At 35.6% G+C, this 26,620-nt stretch overlaps 1 long non-coding RNA gene across 1 annotated transcript; it reads left to right on the top strand.

Annotated features, from left to right (window-relative positions):
- Positions 1-12,411: 12,411 nt before the first annotated feature.
- On the top strand, positions 12,412-20,863 carry LOC306660190. The gene is made up of 3 exons (XR_013763583.1): positions 12,412-12,529; positions 19,551-19,624; positions 20,582-20,863. It is a non-coding gene; the product is annotated as an uncharacterized lncRNA (long non-coding RNA).
- The last annotated feature ends 5,757 nt before the right edge of the window (positions 20,864-26,620 follow it).

Raw genomic sequence — 26,620 nt, 5'->3', positions numbered from 1 at the left:
TTGTCTTCCAGGTGTTCTATCCTATTGGTTATGCTTTTTATGAAGTTTTTAATTTGTTTATTGTTTCCTTCATTTCAAGGATTTGTTTTTTTTTTTTTTCAATATCTCTCTTTATTGAAATGATCTTTTGCTTCCTGTATTTGGTCTTTTAACTTTCGATTGGTACGATCATTCAATGCCTGCATTTGCCCTTTCATCTCATCCTTCAGTCCCTGCATTTGCTCTTTCATCTCGTTTGCTTCCCTGATCATTTTAATTATGTACATTCCGAACTCCCTTTCTGTCATTTCTTCTGCCATGCTGTCATTGGATTTTATTGATGTAGCATCTAGATTTGTTTGGGGCATTTTCTTTCCTTGTTTTCTCATATTGTTCAGGTATCAGTGGAGCACTGAGATAAGCAGATTTCCTCTATTGACTTACAATGTCCCTGAAGCTTTCTAATATATCCCTCTTAGCCTTCAGTAGCCTGCAGTCTTGGAGGAAGTAGATAATCGGGTGCTCCACAAGGAAGCTGCCTCTCTAGGGGTGGTGTCATCAGGTGGGATATATTCCCCAGTGGCTCTGAGTTGGTCCCAAGTCTCTCAGTACCTCTCTTCTTGGCTCCTGGGTTTTGTCAAAGGTCCTCTAGCCCCTGTAGGGGTCTCAGGAAGGGAGTTGCCCTTCCAATGATGATGGCCACGCCCTCAGGAGTAATTCACAATGCCTGCACCAGCCTATAAATAAGCCTTTGGCTTGCTCCGTGATGGTGACAAACCTCGGGGTGGTGGTCGGGTGGGGTTGTTCAGCGATGGGTCTGTCCTGTGACCTGGTGGTTGGACGGGTTGGCTACCAACCACCCAGCTCCGCAAGGCAGGTGGTTGGGTGCCCGCCTGCTACTTCCGCGATGCAAGTGGCCCTGACTTGCCGCCAGCTCACTCCATGACTGTGACCAACCAGTAATGGCACTGACCTAGGTGCAGAGGTCAGGGGGATTTGCTTAGTTATGAAGTCTATCCTTGGCCTGCTGGCTGGATGGGAAAGCTGCCCATCACCTACCTCCACGATGTAGGTGGCCTGGCTCACCCGATGGGCTCTTCTTTGTTGGTAGGCTTTTGATAGTATCTTTATTTTCATTGCTTGACATTGATGTGTGAAATATTCTAGGTTCTTCAAGCTCAATTTGGGTAAGTAGTTTGTAGAAAATTGTCAGTGTCTTCATGATTTCTATTTTATTGAAGTATAAGTTTTCCAAATTGTTTGTGATTAACCTGTGTATTTTGTTGTATTCTGTGGTGATATTTCCTTTTTCTTCACACATTTTAGAAGTTTGAGTATTCCTTCTTTCTTCAGCTAGGCTAAAGTTTTTATCAGCTAAATGTTTGTTTTAAATAACCCATTCTTTGTAACATCAATTGGTTTTAAAATTTCTGTTTCAATTTCATTGACTGTCTCTGATTTTAATGACTTCCAATCTTATTCTGCTTTTAGTGTTGATTTGTTCTTCTCTTTCCAGTGCCTTTAGATGTAATGTTAGGTTGTTTATTTGTTGGATTTCTAATCTTTTAATGAATCAGGTGAGTGCTATGAACTTTCCTCTTAGAACCACCTTCAGAGTGTCTCAGAGATTTGTATGTTTTGCCCCTATTCTCATTTACATGTAAACATTTTAAAATTTCATCCCTGATTTTCTGCTATCCATTGATCATTCAGTAGTGCATTATTTAGTCTAGAGGTGTTAGAGTAGCTTCTATGTTTTGTTATGTTGCTGATTTCTTATTTCATTCCATTATAATCCGATGAAATGCAAGGTATCATCTCTGATATTTTTGTATGTACTAAGTATTGCATCGTGGACTAAGTTGGGGTCAGTTTGAGAGAATGATCTGGGTGCTGCTAGGAAGAAAGTGTATTTCATGCTTGCTCATTACACTTACCATGTTTTTTTCTTTTTTTTTCTTTCCTAGAACATCTGTGAAGGAAAAGGAGAAGTACGTGAAAATTTTTAGCAATCCAGGAATGATGGTAATCTCTTTGAAACACTCCCCATTTGTGCACTTTATTGACTTGAAATTAGAGTTTCATATATTTTTTACTTTGTTTTATTACCATAAAAGTAAAATATGACCCTGGAAACCAGAAACATCGACTTGCTTGACAAGAATATTTGTGAGAGTGAAAGAGAATGTGTGGTTTCAACTGTTCATATAAGGTGTATCAAAGGAAAGAGCTTGTGTGATGCTTCCCTGTCATCACCTGACTCAAAGGTAAGGGGTCTTTTAATACTTGTTTCCCATTCCTTTTTTAAACTTCCTGTCTCCCATATCCTCATAATGATGACCATAGTCCTAAAAAGAGACTTGAGGCCTCTACTAGGTCACAATAGACAATAAGTGTAGCACCAAGAGAAATATATGTACAGTATGCATATTTATATAAATTGGTGGGAGTAAACAACTATCAGGTACCCTTATTGTTAAAGGAAAGAATTAGAATGAAAATTAAATGAATAGACAGAAGATGTAATGCAAATCTAACAAAAATAGTGAAGATAATGATAGCAGGAACTGTAAACTAGATTCGTCTGAAAGACTTGAAATTCATCTTAAGAAAGAAATGGAAGAAAATATAATTCTCACTTCTTTTAAATTTAAAGTGTTATATATAGTTCAGAGGTGGATAGATCTGTGAGGGGAATTCTGGCATTAGTGCCAATTATTCCAGCTATGACATTGAAGTTGACAAGTAAAGGTGGGGAACCAGAATCATAAATGTATAAGAGAAGGACATTCTGGACAGAGAGAAAATTTATCTTCCATTGTTCTCACATTCTGGAGTGTCTGGGAAGCAGGGTGTGAGATACCATCACCAAAATCATTTTACGAACATAAAGTATAGAAACATCTACAAATATGTGCCTACCCATTTTACATACTTAATAAATAAATTTCTTTACTTCCCTTCTTATTAAGACTTGGAATAGCACTAAGGAATTATAGACCGAAAATGATTATGATGATCAAAGTTTGGTACCAGTACACATTTGTTATATAGAATAGAGGGTTTCACGGAGGCATATTTGTATGTGGGTATTACTTAGTGTGATGAACATCACTCCCGAAATATAGCTGTACCATTCCCTCATTTTTCTGTCCTTTCCTCTCTCTTCCCACTTGTGGTCTTCCATCAGATTTCATGAGAAACAGTTCCACATATGACATGTTTATTTCTGAGTCTGTCTTATTTTGTTTAATAGGATACTGTGCAGTTCCATTTTTCAGCACATGACACCATTTCTATGGCTGAATAATCCATTGTGTGTAGGCTGATTATATTTTTTCCATAAATAGTAGGGAGCAGTATAACAGCCACTTGACATTATATTTTTAATTTTATGAGTAATCTCCATACTATTTCCCATAGTGGAAGTAATAATATGTGTCCTCACCAACAGTGCTAATGGATTCCAATTTACCCACATCCTCATCATTGTTTATTTTGTGTATTCTTAAGTATTGCTTTATTGAATGTGGTAAGATGGAATCTCATCATAATTTTCATTTGCAAGTCCCTTATGTCTAAAGACTTTGAACCTCTTTTCATGTAGCAATTGACTGATTGTACACTTTCCTTTGTGAACTGTCTGTTCATTTGTTGTTGGTTAAGCGGGTGGTTTTTCCTTGCAGTGCTGAATTCCTTTAGTTGTTTATGTATTTTGTCTAGCAATCCTCCGTCAAAGAGTAACTGGCATGGATTGATGGATTGTCTCCCGTGCTATACACTCTGTTACTTCTCTTCTTTGTTCTGCAGAAAATTTTATTTGATTTACTCCAGTTCATCTCCAACTTGCTATTATTTCCTTAGCTGTAATATTCCTCTTCATAAAGTCTTATTCTGTGCCTGTATGCTGAGGTGTTTCCTCTAGATTTCCTGCAAGGAGTTGCAATGATTCTGTTCTTATGTCTAGGTTTTCTATACGTTTTATGTTGTCTTCTACAGGTGTGAAATAGAGATCTCATTTTGTCCTTCTACATATGGATATCCAGTTTACCCAATGCCATTTGCTTTGCTCCCTGTATTGCATTAAACTTGTACATAATAGTTTGGTTCATATTGACATAAGGAAACATGAATATTTTTTACACCATTTCAGACCCTGGTTCCTCCCTTTCCTTTCCCTCACCCCTCACCTCTTCTCCGCTACTGGTCAACCTTTCACCATTTGTTTTTAATTTATAGAAACACATAAAGGTGGAGTTCTCCATTATATATTTTCATGCATGAAGAGTAATTTTGTCAGATTCCTTCCACATGCCTTTGCCTTACCTAACCCTCCTTGCTCCCGTAGTTCAATGTCTCAGGTTTCAATGTTTTTTCCACTCCACTAATCTCCCCTTTAACTTGATGATGTTCATCCTATCTTTGTTCCTCATCGGTTGCTTTAGCTCCAGCCTCTCTAAGTAAATCATTTCAACAGTCAAATTTCTGTTTGATTTATTTCATTTAGCCTAACATTCTCTTGTTCCAATGCTTGTTGGCAAATGGCATAATTTCATTCTTTAATACAGAGTAATACTGCATCAGGTACATATACTGCAATTTACAACCATTCATCATGTCTTGGCTATTATGAGTTGTGCTGCTATTGACATTGATGAACTTGTATCCAAATTGTCTGCTGATTTTACAACATTTGGATATGTACCAAAGAGTGGAATAGCTGGATCCTGTGGTGGTTCTATTCCTGGTTTTTTGAGGAATTTCCATATTGCTTCCCAGAGTACTTAAAATAATTTGTGTTCCCACCAGAAATGTCTGGGGGTACTTATCCTACATCCTCACCAACATTTAATATTTATATGCTTTTGATCATTATCATTCCCAAGTAGAGGGATGGCATCTTTGTAGAGTTTTGACTTGCATTTTCTTGATTGCTAGATAGTTTGAACATTTTTTTCATAAATATTGAACCATTTTGTGTTTCTTCTTTTGACAAATATCTGTTAAGTCCTTATAATTGTGTTAATTGTATGTATTATGTTAAGCATTTTGATTTCTTTATATATTCTGTTTTTAGTGTCCTCTCGGAGTAGTGGACAAAGATTTTCTCTTATTCTGTGGATTCTGTGTCTTCCTGTTCTTTATTCATTCTTTGTTACCAACCCTTTAAGAGAGAGAGAAAAAAACAAACAAACAAACAAACAAACAAAAAAAACAGCTGTCTTTTCCTGTACCTATGTTTTTGGCAGTTGTGTCCAAGAATCAGATGACTCCAGGTGTTTGGGTTTGTCTCTGTCTCTTCAGTAAATTATAGTTTGTGGTTCTGTTTTAATGTCAGCATCATGCTGTTTTCCTAACTATTGCTCTGTGTTATGCTTTGAAATTGGCTGTTGTGATGCCTTCTGCATTGATCTTATGTCTCAGGTTTCCTTTGTCTATTTTTGGTCTGTTTTACATCCCTATGGATTTCATGATAATTTTTTCCATTTGCATGAAGAATATAATTGGAGGTTTGACAGGGATTGCATAAAATCTGTGAACCACTTTCTGTACATGGATATCTTTCCCATATTAAGGTTGCCTTTCATTAATATAAGAGGTCTCTCGTCTTTATTTTTTCACCTCTTGATTTGAATTATTTCTATGTACTTTTTCCTCATCTCTTGTGAGTGGAGTTGTTCTCCTGATTTCACTCAGTGGTATTTTAAAAAAATTTTATTTAGTTGTAGATGGACACAATCTTTATTTTTATTTATTTTTTATATACGGTACTGAGAATAGGAACCCATGCCTCACACACGCCAGGTAAGTACTCAAACCCCATGCCTCAGTGGGATTGTCCTTGTTGTATAGAAATATTATTTATATTTTTATGTTGATTTTGTTTTCAGCTACTTTGCCAAATTTGTTCATCATATCTTACATTCTTCTGGTAGAGTCTTTAGGACCTTCTAAAAGAAGATCAGATAATTTGTATATAGGGATAATTTGACTTGCTATTTTTATTTCCTTCCCTTTTCTAGTTGCTGTGACTAAAACTTTAAGTGCTATTTTATACAGGAGTGGTGAACTTGCACATCTTTTACTTATTTCTTTTTTTTTTCTAATGACTATGACTAGAATTCAGGTGCTATTTTTGTATAGGAGTGGTGAGCATGCACATTTTTTTTACTTTTTTTCTGATTTTCAAGGAAATGCTGTAGATTTTTCACCACTCAGGATGCCATTGGCTTTGGTTTGACATACATAGCCTTTTAATAGTATAGCAAGTTCCTGCTCTCCCTCGCTTCATAAGACTTTTTCTCATGAAGGACTGTTGAATTTCATCAAAGACTTTTTCTACATCTGTCGAGATGATCATGAGATTTTTGTCCTTGATTATCTGTGTGGTGTTCTACATCAATTAGTTTGCATGTGTTGACCTGTCCTTGCATTTTGGAATTAAACCACCTTTATGATGTTGTGATCATTTTAATGTGTTGTTGAAATTGTTCCAAGTATTTCATGAGGTTTTTTGAGAACAACTTCCTCAAGTATATTATTAAATAATTTTCTTCCTTTGCTTTCTTTTTATGCAGTTTTCCTCTTAGAGTGATACTGCTCGCATAGTATGAGGTTGTCAGGATCCTACTTTTTCTATCCCATGTAATTTTATGAGGACCATCAGTGTTAGTCTTTGTTTGATGTTCTGGCAAAATTCAGCCATGAATCTCTCTGGTCCTGGGCTTTTGTTTTTGGAAGGCATTTCATTTCTGCTTCAGTATAATGTCATGCTATTGGTCTATTTAGGTTTCCTGTGTCCTATTGATTCAGCTTTTGTATGTGATATTTGTCTTAGAAATTTATCCATTTCTTCTACATTTTCTAGTTTTTATAATGTAAGACATTCTAATATGCCTCTGTATTCACAATTATTGGCATTTCACTTTTCAAAATAGTCCCTAAATGGTCCTAACATCCACTTTTTTGTCTGTAACTTTATTCATTTATATCTTCTCTCTGTACTTGGTTAGTCTGTTAAACTAACCAATCTTGTTTATCATTTCAAATAACTACCTCTTTGTTTCATTTATCCTTTTTATTGTTCATTCATTTTCCATTTCATTGATTTTGGGCACTAATACTTATCATGTTTTTCATTGCACTTGGATTTGGAATTGGATTATTTTGTTTCCCTAAGACTTTGGGATTCACCTATAGGTGAGTTAGTTGAGAGCCCTCTGATTATTCATGGTGTGTATCCGTATTTATAAATTTCCATCTCTGCCCTGCTTTCATTGTATCCCTTTGATTCTGAAATGTGTATCTTTTTTCAGTTGATTCTAAGGGACTTTTAATACTGCCCCTAATTCATTTGATGATGCATTCTTCATGCAAAAGTCTATTGCTCATTCTCTAAGTGATGGTACTATTTCTGTCAGTTTCTTGGTATGAGTTTGAAATGGTATTTTATTATGATCTGATAATATGCAAGGAATTAATCTGATTGCTTTGTGTATTTGCTAAGAATAGGTTTTATGGCCAAATTAGAGTCTGCTTTAGTGAAAATTCTATGAAAGGAAAGAATATTCTTCTGTTGTCCCAGAAAATATTTCACAGATATCTGTACAGAATTTTTGATCAAAAGTACAGTTGAACTTGCTAGTAACTGTTGACTTTTTGTCTGGATGACATAGTATTGGTGGGAGTGGTACTGAAGTCACACACGCTGATTTTACTAGGCCCGTCTGTCCCTTTATTTGAGTAGTTTTGCTTTCTTGAGATTGGGGGCACTGATGTTCAGGGCATAAACCTTTATAGTCATTAAACACTCCTGTTGGATTATTCCCCATGCTCTATTGTCTGATTTTCATCTTTTATAGTAGTAGTCTTTTGATTACCTTTTTCAGTGCTGCTTTATTGTCCATGAATTGTTTTCATTTACTGCCTTGAAATTGATTTATGGGTGTTAATTCTGTGTGCTGCCATATTTATGAATGTGTTCAGGTGTTCTGGAATTTTTCTGGTGCATGTTTTTGGGTCTTCTAAGTGTACTATCATGTTGCAATCAACAGGAGGTCATTTTAGCTGTGCTTTTCCTTTATAATTCCTTTCTTTTCTCTTTGCCTAATAGAGTAACATGGACTGTTTTGAACAGAAGTGGTAAAAGAGGGTATCCCTGCATCATTCTGGTTTTCAGAAGGAATGCTTTCAGATTTTCTCCATTTAGAATGATGTTGGCATTGGGTTTAGCATAAATAGCTTTTATAATGTTCAGTTATGTACCTACTATCCCTTGTTTTTCTTGTATTTTGAAACTTCATGTTTTCAAATGCTTTTCCTGCACCTATTGAGATGATCGTGTGATTCTTATCTTTATGTATGTTGATGTGGTGAGTTACACATATTGATTTCTGTATGTTAAACTGACTTTGCTTCCCTGGGATGAAACCCAGCTGATCATAGTGCTCTGTCATTTTAATGTGTTTTTCTATGAGATTCACCAGTATTTGATTAAGGATGTTTACACTTATGTTCAATGGGATTATTGGCTTGACGTTTTCTTTCCTTTTGTGTCTTTGGTTTTGGAGTCAGGGTGATACTAAGGAATGTGTTTGGAATGGTCCCTTTTAGTTTTTTTCTTACAATAGTTTGAGGAGAATGGATGTTAGTTCTTCCTTGAAAATGTAGTCGTACTTCAATGAGATTCCATGATGTTTACCTCATTCTATTATCTTTCCTTCCCCTTTTTTGCTCCCCTCATTTCCCTCTGAACATCCAAAGTTCCTCCATTCTTCTCTTACCTCCCACCCACCCCCCTGTTATGTATCATCATCCACTTCTCAGAGAAAACATTTGGCCTTTGGATTTTTTGGGATTGGCTTATTTCACTTAGCATTCTCCAGTTCTATCCACTTATCTGGAAATATCATAATTTTATTCTTCTTTATGGTTGAATAATATTCCATTATGTATACATATCACAGTTTCTTTATCCATTCATCTATTGAAGGGCACCTAGGTTGGTTCCATGATCTAGCTATGGTGAATTGAAGTGCTGTAAACATTGATGTGACTGCTTTACTGTAGTAGACTGATTTTAATTTGGGGAGTTAAAGTGAGTTCAATGGTAGGTCCATTCCAAGTTTTCTGAGGAATCTCCATACAACTTTCCATAGTGGATGCACAAATTTGCAACCCCACCAGCAATGTATGAGTGTGCCATTTTCCCCACATCCATTCTAACACCTATTATTGCTTGCACTCTTGATAACAGTCATCGAATTGGAGTGAGATATGATGTCTTAGAGTGGATGTGATTTGCATTTCTCTAATTACTAGAGATGTTGGACACTTTTTCATATATTTGTTGGTCACTTGTATATCTTCCTCTGTGAAGTGTCTGCCTAGTTCCTTAGTACATTTATTGATTGGGTTCTTTGTATATTTTAAAACAAGTTTAAAGTTTTGTAAGTTCTTTATAGATTTTGTAAATTCTTTATAGATTTTGGGGATTAGTGCACTATCTGAAGTGTGTGTGAATAAGATTTTCTTCCACTCTGTAGGCTCTCTTTTCACATTATTGATTGTATCCTTTGCTGGAGAAAAAGCTTTTTAGTTTGAATCCATCCCATTTGTTGATGCTTTCATTTCTTGCACATTGGGAGTCTTGTTAAGGATGCCTGGTCTTAAGCCAACATGATGAAGATTTAGGCCTATTTTTCTTTTATTTAGTGCAGGATCTCTGGTCTAATTCCTAGGCCTTGATCAATTTGAGTTGAGTTTTGTGAGGGTGAAAGATAGGGGTTTGATTTCATTTTACTGCATGGATTTCCAGTTTTCCCAGCACCATTTGTTGAAGAAGCTATCTTTTCTCCATTGTATACTTTTTGGCACCTTTGTCTAGTATGAGGTAACTGTATTTATGTGAGTTTGTCTCTGTGTCTTCTATTCGGTACCAATGGTCTACCTGTCTATTTTGGTGCCTATACCATGCTATTTTTGTTACGTTGCTCTGTAGTGTAGTTTAAGGTCTGGTATTGTGATACTTCTACAACTCTTCCTGCTAAGAATTGTTTTGACTATTCTGGGTCTCTTATTCTTCCAAATAATTTCATGATGCTTTCTCTATTTCTATAAGGAAGGTCATTACAGTTTTAACTGGAATTTCATTGAATGCACCTTTGGTAGTATGGCCATTTTAACAGAATTAATTCTGCCTATCCAAGAACATGGGAGATCTTTCCACTTCTATAGTTTTCTTTAATTTCTTTCTTTAGTGTTCTGTATTTTTCATTGTAGTAGTCTTTCACCTCTTTGTTAGATGGATTCACACTTTTTTTTTTTTGAGGCTATTGTGAATGGAGTAGTTTTCCTAATGTCTTTTTCTGAGGATACATCACTTGTAAATAGAAATGCATTAGATTTATGTATGTTGATTTTATCCTGCTACTTTGCTGAATTTATTAGTTCTAGAATTTTTCGGGTGGAGTTGCTTTGGATACTCTGAGTATAGTATCATGTCATCAGCAAATAGTGATAGCTTGGGAACTTCTTTTCTTATTCATATCCTTTTAATTTCCTGGTCTGTCAAATTTCTCTGGCTAGTGCTTCAAGGACAATGTTGGAAGTGGTGACAGAGGGCATCCCTGTCCTGTATTCTGTCAGATTATAATGGAATGGTATTAAAATCAATGATAAAATAAAAAACAATCTACTCCAGTACTTGGAGACTAAATAATACACTATTGAATGATGCATGGATAACAGAAGACATCAGGAAGGAGATAAAAAATTTCTTAGAGGTAAATGAGATCAAAGATACAACATATCAAAATCTTAGGGACAAAATGAAAGCAGTACTAAGAGGAAAATTCATTGCATGAAGCACATTCAATAAAAGAAGAAAAAGTCAACAAATAAATGACCTAACATTATAGCTCAAAGCCCTACAAAAAGAAGGACAAATCAAAACCAAAAGTAGTAGAAGATAGGAAACAATTCAAATCAGAGCTGAAATAATAAAATTGAAACAGAAGAAACAATTCAACAACTGACAAAAAGATATTTCTTTAAAAAAGTAAAGAAAATTGATAAACCCTTAGTGCACTAACAAAGAGGAGATAGAAAACTCACAGTACTTAAATTCATGATGAAAAAGAAACTATCACAACAGATACCTTTGAAATACAAAAAATAATTAAAAGCTATTTTGAAAATCTACACTGCAACAAAATAGAAAATCTCAAAGACATTGACAATTTTCCAGAGACATATGATACTCCCATAACTGAATCAGGAGGGTATTCAAAATTTAAACATATAAATGTCAAGCAATGAAATAGAAGAAGCTATCAAAGCCTACCAACCAAGAAAAGTCCAGGACAGATGGATTCTCAGCCAAGTTCTGAAAAAACTTTCAAAGACGAACTAATACCAATACTCCTCAAGTATCCAAGAATAGAAAAGGAGGGAACCCTTCCAAACACATTCTAGGCAGCTAGTATCACTCTGATACCAAATCCATACAAAGACACATCAAGAAAAGAAACTCTAGACCAATATTCCTGAAGAACATAGACGCAAAAGTTCTTAATAAAATTCTGGCAAATCACATACAAAACATTAAAATGTAGTGCCCATGATCAAGTGGGGTTCATCCCCAGATGCAGGGTTGATTCAACATGTGGAATCAATAAATGTAATTCATCACATCAGTAGACTTACAGACAAGAATCATATATTTTGATAGTGAAGAAAAAGTATTTGATAAAATACAGCACCCCTTCATGCTCAAAACACTAGAAAAATAGGGATAGTAGGAGCATACCTCAACATTGTAAAGCTCAAGGCCAATATCATTCTAAATGGAGAAAAACTGAAAGCAGTCTCTCTAAAAACTGATTTTCGGTTCTTTTCAAGAATGAGACCAGTGCACTGAACAGGGCTACCTTATAGTGTTCAAGGGATTTGGATGTTGTGTCCACTGTTTTCATTTACCTTTAAGCTTTTAAATTTCGTACCTGATTTCTTCTACTATCCATTGTTTATTCAGTAGTACAGTATTTAGTCTAGAGGTGTTAGAGTAGCTTTTTTTTTTATTATGTTGTTGATTTCTAAACCATCCTATTATAATTCTGATGGTATTCAAGGTATTATTCTTTAATTTTTTATATGTAGTAAGAATTGCTTTGTGGCCTAAAATGTGGTGTAATGTAGAAAATGATCTGTGTTCTGAAGAGAAGAAAGTGTATTTAATGTTTGCTTATTACACTTGCAGGACAAGGAGAAGTAAGTGAAATTTTCCAGCATTCCAGGAATGATGTTAATCCTTTGAACACTGCCCCATTACTGTGCTGTTTATTGACTTGAAATTTCCAGGAATTTTATGGATTTTTTTCTTTGTTTTATTACCATAAAAGCAAAATATGATTCTACAACATGAAAACCAGGCTTGGTTGTCATCAGCATTTCTGAGAGTCAAAACGAAGTGGTGGTTTCCACCGCTTGTAGAGGACATATCAAAGGAAAGAGTCTGCATAATACTCTACCTTCAACATTTCATTCAAAGGTCAGCCCTCTTTTAATACTTTTGTCTTATCTCTTTATTCAACATATTATCTCCCATATCCTCATAATGATTTCAACAATCTTAGAAAGAAATATAAGGCCCCAACTAGGTCACAATAGAAAATAAGTATTGCACCAAGAGAGACATATGTACAGGATTCAGAGTAATAGAAGTTGCTAGTGGTAAACAATTCTCTGGTATGTTATTATGGAAGGAAAGAATTGGAAAGAAAAGGAAATAAAGAGCTAGGTAAATCTGAAGGTGAGAAGAGAGAAAATGGGAAGTATTCTTAAAACAAGTGCAATATAAATATCTAGATGGAATAAGAGAGTGAAGACAAAGGATGTAATGCAAACCCAACAAAAATAGTGAAGTTAAGGATGGCAGGAACTAGACATTAGGTTCTTCTGTAGACTCAGTTAATTTTAAGTAAGATGTGGAAGACAGTATATTCTCACTTCTATTTTTTTTAATTTTAACTAAAAATCATAAATTTACGTAGGGCAATGTTGTTTGATTCATTCTGTTATTTTGTTCCCCTTCCCCCCACCCTTCCCACCCCTCTTACCCCTCTTTTCCCTCTATACAGTCCTTCCTTCTCCATTCTTACACCCTCCTTATCCCTAACCCTAAACCTAACCCTAACCCTAACGCTAACCCCTCCTACACCCCCTTATATGTCCTCATCGCTTATCAGTGAGATCATTCGTCCTTTAGTTTTTTGAGATTGGCTTAATCTCACTTAGCATGAATATCCTCCATTTCATCCATTTGCTTGCAAATGCCATAATTTTATCATTCTTCACGGCGGAGTAATATTCTATTGTATATATATGCCACAGTTTCTTTATCCATTCATCAACTGAAGGGCATCTAGGTTGGTTCCACAATCTGGCTATAGTGAATTGAGCAGCTATGAACATTGATGTGGCTGTATCTCTGTAGTATGCTGATTTTAAGTCCTTTGGGTATAGGCCAAGGAGTGGGATAGCTGGGTCAAATGGTGGTTCCATTCCAAGCTTTCTGAGGAATCTCTATACTGCTTTCCAGAGTGACTGCACTAATTTGCAACCCCACCAGCAATGTATGAGTGTACCTTTTTCCCCACATCTTCACCAACACTTATTGTTGCTTGTGTTCTTGATAATCGCCATTCTAATTGGGGTGAGATGGAATCTTAGGGTGGTTTTGATTTGCATTTCTCTTATTACTAGAGATGTTGAACATTTTTTCATATATCTGTTGATTGCTTGTACATCTTCTTCTGTGAAGTATCTGTTCATATCCTTAGCCCATTTATTGATTGGATTATTTGTATTCTTGGTGTAGTTTTTTGAGTTCTTTATAGATTCGGAATATTAGCGCTCTATCTGAAGTATGAGTGGCAAAGATATTCTCCCACTCGTAGGCCTCTCTCTTCACATTACTGATAGTTTCCTTTGCTGAGAGAAAGCTTTTTAGTTTGAATCTGTGTGAGTTATTGATTCTTGCTTTTATTTCTTGTGCTATGGGAGTCCTGTTTAAGGAAGTCTGATCCTAAGCCAACAAGGGTAAAGATTTGGACCTACTTTTTCTTCTATAATCTGCAGGGTCTCTGGTCTGATTCCGAGGTTCTTGATCCATTTTGAGTTGAGTTTTGTGCAGGGTGAGAGATATGGGTTTAATTTCATTCTGTTGCATATGGTTTTCCAGTTTTCCCAGCACCATTTGTTGAAGAGGCTATCTTTTCTCCATTGCATATTTTTGGCACCTTGGTCTAGTATGAGAAAATTGTATTTATTTGGATTTGTGTCCATGTCCTGTATTCTGCACCATTGATCTACCTGTCTATTTTGGTACCAATACCATGCCATTTTGTTACTATGCTTTGTAATAGAGTTGAAGATCTGGTATTGCGATACCCCCTGCTCTTTCTACTGAGGATTGCTTTAGCTATTCTGGGTTTCTTATTCTTCCAGATGAATTTCATAATTGCTTGCTCTATTTATGTAAGGTACATCATTGGGATTTTAATTGGAATTGCATTGAATCTGTATAGCACTTTAAGTAGTATGGCCATTTTGACAATATTAATTCTTCCTATCCAATAACATGGGAGATCTTTCCATCTTCTAAGGTTTTCTTTAATTTCTTTCTTTAGTGTTCTGTAGTTCTCATTGTAGAGGTCTTTCACCTCTTTTGTGAGATGATTCCCAAGGATTTTATTTTTTTCGTTGCTATTGTGAAATCACTTCTTTTAAATTTAAGTAGTTTATATATAGTGAGAGGTGGATAGGAATGAGAGTGGAATTCTGGAATCAGTGAAGATCTTTCCAATTCTGTCATTTAACCTGACACGTAATGAAAGGGAAGGAGCCAGCCACATAATGTCTAGGAGGAGGACATTCTGGACAGAGAACAGGAGGTCACATTTGTTTGTCATTGTCTCCTCACATTCTGGAGTGACTGGAAACAGGGAGTGAGATAACATTACCAAAATCATTTTATTGTTGTAATGTATAGAAACATAAGCAAATATAAACCTACACATTTTTAGAACCTTAGTCAATACATTTATTTACCCATAAATCCTGAGGAAAGTTCACAGAGCTGGATTTGTTCCCTGTGGCCAGGATCTAACATTAATTTTCAATAGGAATTGTACCCACTTAGCTCCCATGGACAAACTAGGACACAGATATACTAAGAAATCTGAACAAGTGTTATAGCGGTCAGATGGTCATACCAAATGACACTCTAAGAGACCTGATTCTTGCAGTTGAACCTTCGTGCCCCAGCCAGTTAATGATGCAGGTGGGTTTTACAGGTGTAAAAAAACCTTCAGAATTTCTGGTCAACCATGCAGTAAGCCCACACAGAGGACCCCTGGAAAAAATGGTTCCTTTGCCAGGCACCATTCTCTCATTTAAGCTGACAAGTTATGGAAGGGAGGGATAGAGCACATGGAATTCTAAAACTATCCTCAACTCTACTGATTTTTTCTCTTGGATCATTTTTATTTTATTTTTTAAATTTTTATTTCATGTTTATATATACATATATAAACATATATATATATTTCATCTGTATATATATGTCATGTATATGTATGACAGTAGAGTATATTTTGACATATTGTACATACATGAAGCACAACCCATTTTGTTTAGGATTCCATACTTGTGGTTGTACATAATGTGGAGTTATACCAGTCATGTATTCATTTATGAAAAAAGAAAGGCTATGTCCAATTCATTCTACTGTATTTCATATCCTATCCCTCTTCTTTCCCTTCATTCCCCTTTTCCTAATCCAATGATCTTCTATTCTTTCCTTCCCTCCCCTTCCTTGTTGTGGGTGAGCATCCACATACTAGAAAGAACATTCATCCTTTGGGATTGGCTTATTTCACTTAACATGATATTCTCCAGTTCCATCCATTTACTGGAAAATGCCAAAGTTTCATTCATTTTTATGACTGAATAATATTCCATTGTGTGAATACCACATTTTCTTCATGCACTCATCTGTTGAAGGGAGGAGTTGCTGGTCGGTTCTATAGTTTGGCTACTGTGAATTGAGCTGCTATAAACATTGATGTGGCTGCATCAAGGTAATGTGCTGATTTTAACTTCTTTGGGTATAAACCAACAAGTAGGCAAACTGGCTTAAATGGTGGTTCCTGTCCAAGTTTTCTATGATCTTCATACTACTTTCCATAGTGGTTGCACCAATTTGCAGTCATACTAGCAATATATGAGTGAACGTTTTTCCCCATATCCTTGCCAACATTTATGGTTACTTGCATTCTTGATAATTGCCATTCTTAATAGCGTGAGATAGATTCTCATAGTAGTTATAATTTGCATTTTTTTCTATATGCTAGAGATGTTGAATATTTTTTCATATATATTTTAAACCAATTGTATTTTTTCTTTTATGAAATGTGTGTTCAGTTCCTTTGCCCATTTATTGATTGTGTTATCTATGCTTCCTTTTTGGTGTTAAGGTTTTCAGTTCTTTGTGTATCTTGGATATTAACTCTACTGATGTTTTAGCCTATCATGGTGTGTGATTTTCTTGAGAGTGCTAACATTCTTTCACTTGTCCTGCCAGAGGGGATCTTGCCCTCTCCCACCTAGGCAGCATGTATGGTAGCCTATTTCTTTTAGGAATTCTCTTAATATTCTGATAATCATTGTGTTCTGAGTTTGACTTGGTCACTGACTGCACGGTTGAACTTCAGTGCTTTCCCACAGTCACCTATGTCATCATGCAGTTGTACACAGTCAGTTAGACTAAACCTCAGATAGACTTCTGTTGTGCCATATCCTGTACACTGCCATTTCTTTCTTAGTGTACATCTTTGATGTTCTCTCTTGACAGGAAAGAGTTGCATAGTCTCTCCAAAGTTTCTGTGTTATTACTTCATTGTATGTCAAGTAATATTTTCTTACTATTTTATCATCTTATTCAACTGCTATTTCTTTCATTAGAATGAGTACCTGAAATATTAAGACCTTGTTTACACAAATAAAGCAGCTGCTGCAATGTTCCATTTATATATAGCATGACATTTCCAGTGTATTATCATGCCAACTATTTTATTTTATCACTAAAACAATGCCTGCCTATTTTAACACTGTATTATAACAAGTTTGTAGATGAGAATTTGTGTAAAGCATTTGTTTAGAAATAACTTTCTTCTTATTGGAGGGGAATGCAAAAGTAGAGTTATATGTACTGAAGTTAGATCTTTCTTGAAATATGCACATTATTTAGGAACTTTTATGTGCATATGTCTCCCTCTCTGTTTCCATGCTGTGTTAACACAGACAGTTGCCATGAGAAGACAAAATTAGGCTTATTCTAGAGAGTATACCTAAGGTTCTCTTTGGAAAGGTTTTGGTTCACAATAAATGTGAGTCTTGTTTTTTAAGTACCCTTGATGTCAGCAATGGGAATTTAGATCTATTCTTAAAAAGCAAGTAGGGCATCTTTTTGCAACTCATTATGCATATTAATTTCACAAGACTGTCTCTGAGTCTCTTCCACTGAGGTGTCTTGGCAAGTTTGCTGTGGCTGAAGATCAAAAACTGAAAAGAAGATAAACATACCAATGGTAATAGCTATATATCCTATAACAGTCACAGGTAGAATGTTTATTTAAAGCACTGGTATATTCTAACACCTGAAGGTAGTAAGGAAAATGAAATGAAAGACATATGAGTGGCATATTGTATAAAGGCTCAGCAAGATGTTTAATTGGGAGTATCACTAGATGAACTGAAGTATTTGTTCGATTTCAAGACACCCTCAGTCCAGAGGAATGTTGAGAAATAAAGAAAAGGACAAGAGAAGTGGCAATGAAGAATAAGAAAGGCAGAAATAACGCAGTAAATAAAGAAAAAGAACTATGTGTATACATTGAAGGGAGTGAAATTCATATCATACTTTAGAAAGATGAAAAAAAGGCTATTCAAAGTGTGGGAAGAATTTGTAAATTTCCATTTCCAAAACTTGTCTGAGAAGTAAAGTAGGAATTTCCCACTCTGCCTGTACGCCTCACTGTTGTGAAGGTAGCAAGTATTAAAGTACCTGATCATGCCGAGCTGTTTTCGTTTGTCATAAATGAATATGAACATTTGAACATTGTGAGTCACGCATGTATGTAATTCGATATTATTAAAAATATTGCTACTTCCTAGGAGAGAGTCATGTAGTCCAGTTACATGAGAATCAGGAAAAGGAAATTTGTAGGATCTTTCTGGAGACTTCAGGAAAACCCCAGCTAAAACAGTGTCCATCAGAAAGGCTATGACTTCTCTAACAGCTTCAATTTGGGGTCATGATAGGAAGGGTGGAAGCCAAATAGAGAAGCTGACGTACAGGAATTGGAAGCTGACACAGTACATCAGTCAGAACTTCTGTTGCCTGAAAGAATCATCTGGGGGGCACTATGCTAAAAAAGGCACATTTTGTCTGAGAAGAGTTTGGGATTCTACATTCCTAAAGGTTTCTAAACTTATTTTAATATTTTTTGTATCCCAACCACATTCTACTTAGCAAGTATACACTTCCTTTTAGAAAATTCTGAAAGAAGATCTGCTGGATACAAGTTCAAGATATAAGGAGATCCAGGGGTGGCATATATTTTGTTTTTATATCTAAACATGCTTTTTGACAAAGGTGGAGGCCCAAAAAGCTGAAATGATAGAAAATATAAATAATAAATAATAAAATAATAACAGTAATAAATTAACAGAATAAAATTCTGTTAATTCTGAAATAAAATTGCTAAATATGGAGGAAAGTCAAGATGGGGATAGTCCATACAGTGAATGTAAAATTGTAAGCATGACAACCACCAGTCAAGAGGGTGGGTACTATGAAAATGCCGAAAGGTGTGGAAATGAGGAAGGAAAGAAAGAAGTTAGCTTGGTAATTTTGGAAGAAATGATGAGAAAATGCACATTGGGAAGCAAATGCACCATCTGCATTGCATGTAAAGATTAGATTATTCCTTCTCCAGAGATTATGGGAAGCAGGGGGGTGTGTTGGCATGGTAAGATACCTAAGTCACTCATTCTTCCTCTTCCATAACATGCAGGGACAGGCATATATGCTGTATTGACATTAGTTTTTCACATGAGATATGGTTTGTTACAGGAACATTGGCTGAACTTTGAAAGATAGTGAAAATTTGCCCTTGATTTGAATTTTCCCTCTGATGTTCATGCTGGGAATGGGCCTCATGGCCCTCACTGAGCAACACATTTGGCTCTAGATAGATCATTGTTAATAAGGTAGTCATTTCATGAAAGTCTCCAAAGACTAACAGGGTATACTGCAGCAGAGTAATGTTGAGAACAAAACACGTTCTAGAGTTTACTCCTTGAACACCTTGTTACTTTGAGAATCAATTACAAATATTTTGAAAAGTAAAGGATATTGATATTTAATCATTCATGGACATCTTTTTATCTTTCCTTTCTTATTACCATGCTCTTATATGTTAAGCTTCCTGTACATTATTTCTTAGATGATCTTGGTACATCTTCTCACATGAGTGGATCAAGAACACCAAACATAGCTCAACCAGATGATGCAAGAGAGGTAGGCACATGGGTATCCAACCTATGTATGGAAAAAGAAGACTATTTTTTATGTTATTCTAAAAATAGGTATCTCAGTTCACTAGTTCACAAAATTTTCTTTGATGAGAATTGTGCATTCCACTGGGCTTCTTTACTTATTAAATTGCAAGAGAATCTGAGGAATAAGGTTCATCATTGTAATTCAATGGTAGAAATGATTCTGGTGTGTCATTTTGAGAAGAAATGTTACATCTATCTGCATCTTTTACATTCATCCTTTAGAAATGCAGCAGACTTTCCGTTTCTAATTCTTTTGTTTTTCCAAGTTTGGTGGGACTATTTGAGAAAATATGACAAATGCCAATGTTGGTGGCCATGTTTGGAAAAAAAAAGGTCCATGCAAGTATGAGAAAATTATCTTAATCTTTAATGTTTCTTCATTTACCTTTATGCTACTGGAATCCCCATTCATTTTTAGCTATTCAGAATTTGATTTCAGACTGTTAGAAAAATTCCCATTGGGGAGCTGGGCATTAGGGCGTATACACAGTCCTTGATTCTTGGAATGAAACAAAAGTTTTCCTTGATTCCAGGAGTTGGACACAAAGTTTTAAAACAGAGAGAACACCTCTCCTTAAAAATCAGATTTAGTACTACCTCGATACCAAGTCTATGCAACTGATTTCCTTGAATATTTGTTCACCTTTATGTTTCTGTTAACTCAGTACCCTATTCACTCACTTGATGAGGTCTATAGTATGAAATCATATAATATTTATATATATTTCATTTTTTATTCTTTTGCCTGTATACTTTGTACTGTGTTATAGAGAAGCAAATCAATTATTTCTAGGGTAGCTCCTAAGAGCTATAAATCTATAGTTATTTACCTATACCATTGAGTTCAGTGCTCCTAATTCCTTTTCTGTTTTTTTTTTTTTTTTTTTTTTTTTTATCTTTTTTCTTTTCTTTTCAGGGGAAGGGGTTTGAAATCAGGGCCTTTTGCATGCTAAGAAGATACCTTACCACTGAGCTTCACCCCTAGCCTTGTCTCATTCATTGTTGAGTCTGGTAGATCCAAGAATCAGGACATTGCTAACAGAACACCTAAATGAGTGTCCCCTGAACCCAGGAAAATATAAAAGTGAAAAGTAACTAAGTAAACAGAAGCAAATTACTCAGTCTCATAATTCATCTTACAGATCATTTGATATTTTTTGTAGAGATTTGAGCTCGCTGTTATTTACCAGAGAATCATATTCATACATGTATTCATTCAATAAAAATTCATTTTACACAGGACATAAATATTTTTTAAGAATTACTTCATTTTGTGTATGCATCATCTGGATTTTTCACTGTTCTCTTGTTCATCTCCTTTCCTTTATTCATATGTCGCTGACATTCATTGTATGCTTAGCATTTAGAGAAATGTAATTATGTAATTTTCTTTCCCATGCATTTATGTCCATGAAGGATTCCTTAAACAACATTAATGGGCAATTATCTGAAAGTTACCACTAATGGTTCTGTAATGTGATGTCTGCCTAATTCTCTATTTTTAGCCCTTTTCCCTATCTGCCCTTTCCTCTTGTTTTACTCCTCCCAATTCCTGTATTTCTAAACAAGCACATACCCTGTTTAATACTTGTCTTCCTCTCATGCTGTTGTCTATCCTACTCTCACCCTTTCCTGCACTCTGACTGGCCACTCTTACTCCTAAGTCTCAGCTCAGGTATTACCTCTAGAAAAACCATCCCTGTCACCTTTTGGTCCCTTGAATATTTTGGGATCAAATAAATTAAGACTGTTCATACTAAGTGATTCAAAATTGTCCCCACATTTCTAGGTGCAAACAGAAGTGACATGTAAAGAAATATTTTATTCTTCAAGTGGTAAAGGTACCCTAGAAAAATCAATAAAGAAAAACTGATACCCTTGAGGAAAGAAATACCTGGTTTTTGTAAGGATAAAACTCATATAATCATGGAAGACTGACATAGCAGACTGACTCTTAACTACCAGAAAAGTTGTTTGTCAGAAAAGGCGACAAATCTATTTCAAGTATAAGGAACAGGGGTAAAAATATAAAAAGTATCAATAAGTTTTGAAAGCATTAATAATGAACAGGTTGTTGATAAGTTACTCTTATGAGATAGAACTATCAAGAGAATCTGCCAGAGTCAGAAGTTTTTAGTCAGTTTAAGACCTTCCTAAGCTACACAGGTAGACTTAATCTATGTTTGCTCGTATGATTATCTAGCCCTAAGTAACAGAAGTATAGAGATCTCTACTAAACATAGATATACCAATAAAGGGATATTTTACAAAAATCAGATGACATTAAGTTGCTTAACTATATTTTCTGGGGACATCTATGACATTAAGAGTTAAATGTTGTGTTTACATTCCTGATAACCTGGACAATATTAAAGTCCCCAAATAAAGGCCTTGTCCATTCCAGCCTTTGCTAGGCTTAATTATGGGAACAATTTCTCAGTTCTTCCACCTCCTGGTGAGAGATTGACTTCTGTCATTTTCATGATACTCAGTGGCATGTTTCAGATGCTGTAACATTTATTTTGTACTAATCTCCTTTCAGTACTCATGTCTTTTTGTTCTTCTCTCATAGAAGCACCCACCCCCAGATGACTTTACAATCTGCTCTTCCCCAACCAGACTTCTACCTTGGACCCCTCGATTGACCCGATTTTTAAAAAAGGGAACTCCAAACTGCTTGCCCCACGCTGCCCCCTTTCAGCTTTGAAGCAGCCAGAACAATCGGTGCCCCCTTTTCCTTACAGCAGTTGGGAGTTCCTAAAGGGGGGAATGAAGCCAGAATTAAGGACAGGTAGTTAGTGTAGAAATAGAGAATCGGGTCAATTCGAGGAAATTAAGCCATAAACCCATCTGCCTCTGGAAGTTGGAGACTGCCCCTGGGAGAATAAAATGTTAAGGATGCTGTTCGCCATGGACAACCTAAGACAGGCCTGGTCCCAAGCCAAATTAATATAAAGAAAAGGGGGAGATGTCAGGGACGCTCGCCTCTGAGGGCCCGCGGAGGTGGGCACGCCCCGGCCTGATCTTCAAGATGGTGCCTGGTGCGGTGTCAGAAAAGGCTTGAAGCTGTCAACAAGTTTCAGGAAGTACTCCTGATTGGCTGACATACCTTGTGCTTGGCTTATGTACAGTACATGTTTTATGTGTTTACTTGATATGTCCATGCATTCACCACAGGGACAACTTTCTGACTGGTCCCTGTATTCTTTATAACCTGGAGTAGTTCCGCATTGCAAGAGCCTTTTGTCCACATTAAAGAGAAGAAGCTTCACTGCACCAAAAAAAGGCGTATGTGTTATCATTTCCTCCGCGGGCGGTGGGAAGTGATACGTGGCCTCTCTCTGTGTTACAGTGATAACGAGGAAGCTGATAATTTTGACAGTCCTGACTTTATTGGCTGCCACGTCTTGCCTTGGCTCCAGCAAACAGGATGGATGCAGTTTTCTCTCACTTATGCCCTTTCTCTCAGCCTGCCCATCTCCTTCCTCTCTCTCTCTCTCCTCTCTCTCTCAACCTCTCTTTCTCTCTCTTCCTCTCTCACACTCTCCTCCTCCCATCTGTGGCAGTAGACTTCTTAATGGCTTTACAAAGACAGCCAGGCAGAGGAGCACTTACTTCTCAGTGATTTTGGTCGGACTATGACCTAGCTGACTGTGAACTTGGAATGGCTTGAAATGATAGCAGTTCTGATCGTCATTGTGCTTTTTGTTAAATTATTGGAACAGTTTGGGCTCATTGAAGCAGGTTTAGAAGGTAAGGGAGTGCTTTTTAGTGACTTCTAAAATCTGTTTTGCAGTAAAAATTTATTTAAGTGAATGTTAAGAGGCACCTGAATATGAGATCAGAGAAATGTGATTGTGGAGTGGACAGGAAGATAGGCAGGTTTTTCAACATAGGGAAGACTGATAAACTTTTTTCAAGTTGCAGTAATGTTTGCACAGCAAAAGAACATTAAAACTATGAGAAGTACCAGGAATCAAAATGTTAGAACCAATACTCAGGAAATTAATGATTTATAATGGATATGTCTGCTTATATTGAGATCATTTAGTCCATATTAATGTTAGATTTTTATGTCTAACACCCCCTTTTATTATGTCAGCAGATTTTGACTATGTTGCAAGGTGCACTTGTTTCTTGCTATGTAAATACATTCATCAAATGAAAATGATATGCATTTACTGTTTCTTATGGTTTAAGATTGGAACCTAACAATGACAAGGTTTTTATAAGGTTGTCTCTAGAACTATTTATACTATTATCCATTTTACATTCTAACAGAGAGATAAGGGAAAAAGAATCTCCAACTTATAGGACAGACTTTGACATAGATGCCAGATAGCCAATTGTTTTTCATATGTTGCTCTTTATATTCATTAGAGGCTCATTCTCTTGTTCTTAATAGTCATCTCTCTCTTTAAAAATAAGTGTGTACTTGCCTGTATCTTCTCCTGAGCTGAATGTTTTGCTGAGTAAATTTAGAGTTATTTTCTTCCTACTCGGAACACATTTGAAAGTACATTTGTATTCAACCACTAGTTTCTGTAAAGTTGGCAGTGTAATTTTTAAAAGCATTGCCAAATGATGTTTGAGGTAGTTATGTTTTATGTTGCAATATTCTTCATGCTTCAAATTTTAAACTTGAACAAAACACATTACCAGTGTATTTAAATCTGTCAACTAATCCAGCCTTCTAGAGAATGGCTGCCACAATGTGGCATAAACAAGATTGTTTTACAAACAGCAAACATCAAATTAAAGTAAGTGTGTCACTCTGATGTAGATTACCTGAAACCTACATTTGTAACTCATGGAAAGGAGGGGGAGAGGGATGGTGGAAAGTAGAGTTTGTTAGAGTAATTTTAAAGGAAATTTGCAAAGTGCTTTTCCCTCTCACAGGGAAACATTTGCTTTATAGTTCTAAGAGGAGGATAAATTCTAACTTCTGGAAATGGTCACTGCTCTTTAAAACTGACTTGTCTTATCCATCCTCATAAAACCAGTAGCTTGGTTTGGGTTGTTTGTTTCATAGTGTGTGTTATTTTACCTGGTGATTGTGATTGGGATGTCCCATTTTAGTGCGCTGGTTTTTTTTTTTTCTCTGAAAATGCCAGCTGCATGGAACGGTGTCAGAATTCCTAGCTCTGTTGAGGGATTTGTGCCTCATTTCATGGAGGTTATATGGTCATTCTTTGTCTTCTTATGTTGAGGGCATTTACTCTGGATTTTGTGCTGACACCTCCTCTGGTATTTTTTTGTTTGTGTGTGTGTGTGTGTGTGTATGTGTGTTCAGAAGCACAAATATTCCCTCTCTCAAATGGGAATTTGTGTTTCCTTCCTCCAAGGGCCGCTAACCTTTATGAAAGTATTTATTGTTCCCTTTACTTATTACTTATATTAAAAGCTATACTGGTTTGTGTGTACAGTTTCTTTCTCGTAATTTGTATTTTATAACATTAAGAGTTTTCCAGGATAACACTGTATTAATACTATGGAGACAATCTGCTCTCTCATAAACTTCAATATAAATCCATATGTGATTTCTAGATTTTTTTCAGGAAGTATTAGTACATGGTAAAGTGTTGATAAACACATTAAGGAGGAATTATCCTTAACAGGTAAAAGTTGGCAGAAGCAAAAAGCAATAGTGCCTCTCCATCCTGAAGTCTGTATATGATTTATCTCAAAGTGAATTTGAGAGTCAAACAAACTTCAAAACAAGATTTAAGTTGACTGCACTCTTTACTTGCTGGAGATTAAAAGTAAATGAATAGATGAAAGTATCTCCTTGCATATAGTTTATGAGTATACTATAAATTTGTAGCCTGTTTTTAATTAATGAAAAGGAGAAATGATATTTAAGATTAAAATATCATTTTCATAGATTTTCCCAAACTTTATTAAGAAAAACAAGTATCCATGCTCATTTCATTCAGATTTATTTTCACACAAGAGTTTCTTTCCCACCATTTTACATATTTGAGTTGGAGAGAGAATGGTTTCTCCTACCTTTCTTATTTCTGTATGCTCAAGTGTCCTAGTAAAGAATCTGTATATTAGTTAGACTTGGTTAAAGACTGAGAATGAATTTGAATGATTTTTCCAAATGATTGAAACTTTTTATGTCACCTTGCAATTGTTTTACAGTATAGACATCACTCAGAATGTTGTTTTTCATATTTTGTATTATTATATAAGCAATATGTATTATGTTATGAAGGGCATACAAAATGCAATATTTACAAAATGCAGTTATTATCTTGCTTTTAATATGTATAGAATAAATGTGCCTCAAAATAAATGGGTAATGGAAAATCTGAAATATTTGTAATTGCTTATCTTTGAGTGCTGAGTTTCCATTCTTTGCAGAAGACTGGGGATTGGAGTTTTGGATTCCCTGTGTCGTCCTTCTCCAGTTTGTTTATGATATTCATAAATACATAATGCTACACATAGACCCATGTCATATTTTTATAACCTAAAAGATTTACACTTAGCAGGTGACATCATTTCACTTGAGGAAACAAAATAATAGTTGAGGTAGATTCTTAAGCATCATCTGCTACTCTTTTGCTTCCAAACTTGGATAAGACACTTTACTTCTTTAATTGTCTAAAACTGGACTTGATAATCTCCATGGAACTTTCCATTTCATAAATTCTATAAGTCTACTGGGTAATTAAAGTTTGATGATTTATATAACACATATCCTTTCTCATGAAATAGGTATCAATGGTCTACTTTGAAACAGGTATGCAGTATGACTGTTAGACCAATCCTCCTCTCTGAGAGTGAATTAATTCATCATACCTCAGGGAAATAGTCACTGTATTTCATTAGAGTAGAGAAATGTCCTTTTCCTCAATTCTAGAATTTGGCATTTGGGGCTGCTATTTCAGACATCTTTATGATTTAGTTTCTCAAAATTTACACAAGAGTTCCAGTAACAATTAAG

Source organism: Sciurus vulgaris (genome assembly GCF_902686455.1).
Source record: "Sciurus vulgaris genome assembly, chromosome: 4".
NCBI lineage: Eukaryota > Metazoa > Chordata > Mammalia > Rodentia > Sciuridae > Sciurus > Sciurus vulgaris.
This window is presented reverse-complemented; position numbering and strand designations above follow the sequence as displayed.